Consider the following 5,854-nt stretch of genomic DNA (forward strand, 5'->3'; position numbering starts at 1 on the left):
AATGAACGTTGACTATTATAAATGGTACAACAACACTACTATGTTTGTTACACGGCTCATTGTGAAGTAGCTTTGAATAATCAAGTTGCTTCCAAGAATCACCTATCATTAGATCGATTTTACACATCTGTTCCCACAAAAATTAAATTTGATATCAGAATTGACACAATATTAACATACATGTATATGCAAAATTCTTTTGATTTGTAGACTTTCCTCCTATTTAGTATGTTTGCTATTACATTTTGCGTTTTGTCTTTTGCGAACTACATGTAGTCTACAATCATGCAGGTATGTTTTAATTAAAATCTGGTTACGCTGTTTTACGTTTCGTAAATTTAATCTGTAAACGACAAACTAAATATGTTCATGGTCGACTCGCTCTTTTTTTTTCTCTAATTGTGTTTTATTTGTAATACATTTGTTTTTGTTTAAACGTGAACAGAACTTTGAGATAATTTCACATTATATTCCTATTTTAAACACATCTTTATATACTCCTCTATATGTTGAAAAAGATATCATCTGGTTGTTTTCGCTGATTTGCACGAATTTCAGTTGAGTCGACCAAAGAGTTATTTCATTTTTTTTTAATTACACGATTTCTTTAGATATTTCTTCCCAGATCAAAAGATTTTGTGTTAATGGTTTCTGTTTTTTTCTTTTTTACTATACTCATTCCGATTTAATGTTTTCTGTTACTTGATGGCAGACAAGTGTTTTGAGACCATTGTAGACAACGTTTGGAGCTCTTTAACTTCGTTTTTTATTCGGTCGTTTTAACGTTTTAGATTCGGACGTCACTAAGTTTATTTAATGCGGGGTATGTGACTTTTTTTTGTTTACAAACAGATGCTTGCAGTTATTCCTACAGGAAAATTGGAAAGAGTTGCTACCTTATAAATAAAGAAAACGTGACATGGGATATTGCCTTTGTTATATACGTAGAATGTGTGTGTGTTTGTATATGTGCCTCACTTGAATAACATTTTAGAATACTCTTTATTTTCACAATTTTTTATTCTTTATATATTTTTTACATTTGTACTGTTCTGCTCCCAATTAACGATACTTATAATCTAATATAAAAATAAAAGAAGGTTGGTAATTGATACATTTAATTCAATTTAAACGATCTCATAATTATTCAGAGTAACTATTATGCACCTGCAATGTGTAGTTAGTACAATGTTTTTATTATTATTCTAAGGCGATATGTTTAAGACATGGTGCGAACTTGGCAGTATTTGAGACCTTGGATGAATTGCTGTTAATAAGACGTGAATTAAAAAAGATGAATACAGGTAAATTCACATAATATAGTTTGTTTAGTTAATTTTTTTGTTATTACCAACATGGAGAATAGTACACATTTGTCATTATTTGCATAAATAGTATAACAACAAAATGTGTTCATGTTATATATTTCAAAACATAGTTATTGCTCAGTTTTTTGACTTGCTAAGCGACTTATCATCGGTTTCCGTGGTGCTTCTGTCCCCCAATTCTTATGCCGTTTACATTCTGTAAGTGTATATCAAAGTAATGATAATACAGTAAATGAAATAATGATAAACAATTTTCTCTGTGATAAATCGATATGTCTAACACGGCTATGAATTAACAATGTGACAACTGCAGTAGTTCTTACTCTAAAATATGAAATCTGCTGTTATCGTTTCCTTGCAAAAAGTTAAGGAATTCATCACAATTCGACATGTGGTAAATAAATCTAGGGCAATAGCCTCTAACTCATACAATGTTTTTTTTCGGACTTGAATATAATTGATTTACTTCTATCAGGTTAATCATTGAAGACCTTTAAACCTTTGCCAATATGCAGACGTTTGATTAAACAAGTGTTTTGTTTTAAAAATGTTTGTCTCATATCCATCCCCCATATCCTTTCTTCAATTATGTTTATATGCAGGATGATCAACCAATTGTGGTTGTAGAGTCGAATGATAGAATCTGCAAATGAGGAAAAACGATATAGTCAAGATAGTTGTAAGTGGCGTTAAACAGCATAAAAGAGAACGTGTTAATAGTTTTTTCAAGGAGTTTAATTGTTTTCTTCCTTTTATTCGTAAATTTGTTTATTTTTTTTCTTTCTAAATGTACGTGATGAAATTTAACTCGAGTCAATCGCTCAAGTGTTTTTAAAAGTGACTTCATATATAAAACACAGCGTATTAGTTTAAATAAAAACACAAGTATGAACAGAAGGCATTCTTTTTTTCTCTATTACACGATTGTTAACCTTGCGTAATATCTTAAAATGTTTCCCAAAGAAATAATGTATCGTTAAACTTTATTAAAGTTTGTCCCTTATCATCTCTTATCTTCTTTTAAAGTGACAGATGTCTAACTTTTCATCAGGTCAAATCATTAGCATTTTCTGAATTGAAATGACAACTTTACTTAAAAAAAAAGGTTTAAGTTTCTACATTGGTGGACGTAACATCAACAGATATATTTCTGGCGTAGATTGGAGATGGATAAGGAATGGAAAGATGACCAAGATGAATTACTTTGCATTCGGTACTGGACAGCCGAACGGATCTTTTGGTAGCCCAAAAGACTGTTTGTTAATCTACGTTCATGATCGTTGTAACCTCCATGACGATTGTTGCGACTCCTCCTTTGAAGGTTTTATCTGCAAAAAGTAGAACATTGTTAAGTATTTTAATGTGTTATGTCTAAAGTCGAATGCTTAATGTTTGATATAATACATCTGAATCTATTTATGTTTTATGTGTCTTTATCCGTTTTGTCATTTCAATTTGTATATTTAAAATGGATAAACGATAATTCTTTTCAATGGAAAGGTTTGTAAGTATAAAAAGAAGAAGATATGATTGAAATGAAGTATTGTAAGAATGCACGAAAAAAATATACCACATTTCAAATAAAACACACAAATTAAAATCATCAAAAAAGTAGTTAGTTAGGTTATCAGCTGAATATGAGTTTCGTCATAGCCAGCCAAATAACCTTTCGACGACGGTCAAGCTTTAAGACGTCAAGGTTTATCGAACTTCAAATGCTTGTTACAATTTTCAAAAACTTTAGATTTTTAATTTGAAATACCTCACTATTTTTATTGAATGTGATACATTCCTGAATATAAATTCAATTTCTATATAATTGTAGAATTTACACATGTATAAATCCCTCTTCCCTTCCCCCTCCCCCAGTTGATATAAATGTCGAATCAAACTATAGAATTATAACTGTTTATATTATATAAACAGCATTTTTAAACCAAAATACTTCCAAAAATATCGTCCGTTACATGAACACATATATAGCACTTTCCGCCTTCTTACAGAAATACCTGTATTGTTATCATACATTTAAATAACATTCGTAGCTTGTATTTTGGTAGATCTTGGTCAATAATCAAGACAAACAACGATTGGCCATATAACGCCGCCTCTTGAAAATTGAGCATTGTTTTGCTTTAATACATTAAAATATCTTTGGGAATGTCTGAGCATTAAATGATATGTCAGGAAGCCTTGGAATACATATTTTTGTCTCGTCTATACGGGACATGAGTTAAGGATCGAAATATGTCCCCTATATCAAAGAACAATACTCCACGCAAAACCGATTACTTCTATTCATTAAAGCGTATTTAACTATTGCTACTTTCAAGACCATCCATCCTGTCCTTCTAAATTTTAAAAATATTAGTGTGAAACAACTTTGCTAAAGTACGTTTCATTTTAACCAACAAAACGGATCTTGACTTTTATATCGTATGCTCTTTCCAACTAGCAAGTAACTTAGATGTATGTGTTGGAAGTAAACCTTTCGTCTTATTCAAAACTGTCTTGCTCTTGAGTTTTTTGTTTTTTTGTTTTTTTGAGGAAATATATTCTGTTTTTGTTTGACCACTTTCCCGATCTGTCCAACTAACTTTGTCATCGGTCGAAGATTTCCCCTCGTCTCACTTTAAAAAAAATCATTTCAAAAAGTTCACTCCATTTTTTTTTAAGTGTGGCAAGTGTTCCTTGGACTCAAACGACATAAACCTGTAGTTTTACTTAGAACTTTTCTGTATGTTGTATGTATTTGTCCCATGTTTTCGGATAGATTCTGAGCATATATTTTTAGATGATACGGTGTTGTTCACATTTAATGAACTGATAATAATTAATATACCTGAACCATAAGGTCGGAAAAAAACTCGAAGCTTATTCTGTCAGCATTTCTTTTGCAACACAACTGTCGACAACAGCTAGATTAAGGTTTCTGCAACGGTTTCTGCCTTCTGGTTAGCCAATTAATGTTTATGGGTACCTGGATGCATAGTCCGTACAAACATATATATATCTATGTTAAGATAAAGGAAGTTGACCAACAACATATATATTGGTAAACGATGCAATTGTTACAGATAAGTGGATCTTTAGCAACTCTACCTTTCATAACCCATCTCTGGCATTCCGGACATGACCATTAAACTAAGCAATTAAACTTAATATTCTTGGCTAGTAGAAATGTTTCATAGTCATAAACCTTTTATAGTATAAATCATGACCTAATGCATGTAATGTCAAAACTGTCTTTTTTATTTTTTCTAGGGACAATAATTTAAAATATTTTCTCCCCTGATTGTGTCCTCACGATCCTGTAAAGTTTATGAGATTTTAATGTAATTGAAGACTGTTTATCCGAGTCATCTGCAATAAACAATCTAAATGTATTTGAAAGAGAGGCGAAATATACCAAAAGGATATTCAAACTCATAATGTCGACAATAAACTAAATTAAAGTATAATCTGTTTTTTTTGTATCAATCACCATGACCAACTCCTGTCTCCTGCAAATCTGAAAGTAGTAATATGGCAAAGTTCTGTTATAGGATAATCATCACTGTACTTCTCTGTAAAATCCTCAATTCTCTTTTCCTCTTCTGACTGTCTCCTAATCCCTTTCCGAATCATGACATTTTTGTCGTAGGGATTCGAATGGAGGTTGATGCATGCATAGCAAGAGACACTTTTCAACGCGCCCGGTATCACATTTTTTGTAGAGTTCATTCGATTTCTTCAGTTTCCTTGTAACCTTGATACGTCTCTTCTTGATCGAAACTTGACAATTGAGCATCAGCAAATTAGTGTCACATTAATTCAGCTCTTGTCTTCTCCGACTTACATAGTTTAAAACATCTGAATTTAATAAATGTACAAAATCATATATGGTACTATCGACAATAGTGTTGTTAAAGCTAGTAGACGTGTAAGCGTTAACATAGTTACCTATGGTGAGGATGTAGATAGGGGTTTACAGAATAGAGAATAATGGGCAAAAAATATAAATAATTGAGAAAAATGGAAAAAAAAAAAAAAAAAAAGAGAAATATGGACAAAAAAAAATGAAGAATAGAGACTAGTGAGGTGCTTAAATATAAAGAATGGAGAATAAAGGGCAATCAATATAAAGAAAAAAGTAAAATAACGAAAATACCGAACTCCAAGGAAAATTCAAATCGGAAAGTCCCTTATCAAATCGTAAAATCAAAAGAATAGAGAAAAAGGGCCTAAAAACTAAAGAATACAGAAATGAAAGACACCCACCACCACCATCCATTTAGATTCTCTATGATGTGCTCTACAAAAGGAGTATCGAAACTAGAGTTTGATCATCTTTAAACGAGAAGGTTAACTTCCTTATATTCACAGGTCGAGCCATCTGCAAGGCAAATTCTTTACTTTTATTTGAAAATACATAAACATTAACATTTTGGTATAATTGCCAATCAGACAACTTTCTACTATGGACCAATTAAAACGTTGTAAAATATCTGGTTCCTTATTTGTTGAGACACCGATATATCGTACCA

General features: G+C 31.4%; 1 long non-coding RNA gene across 1 annotated transcript; it reads left to right on the top strand.

Moving 5' to 3' along the window:
• Window positions 1–214: 214 nt before the first annotated feature.
• LOC127718221 (uncharacterized) lies at window positions 215–2,745 on the top strand. Its single transcript, XR_007989637.1, has 3 exons — window positions 215–291; window positions 1,211–1,304; window positions 2,434–2,745. It is a non-coding gene; the product is annotated as an uncharacterized LOC127718221 (long non-coding RNA).
• Window positions 2,746–5,854: the final 3,109 nt, after the last annotated feature.

Source organism: Mytilus californianus, unplaced genomic scaffold (genome assembly GCF_021869535.1).
Source record: "Mytilus californianus isolate M0D057914Y unplaced genomic scaffold, xbMytCali1.0.p SCAF_10, whole genome shotgun sequence".
Taxonomy (NCBI): Eukaryota; Metazoa; Mollusca; class Bivalvia; order Mytilida; family Mytilidae; genus Mytilus; species Mytilus californianus.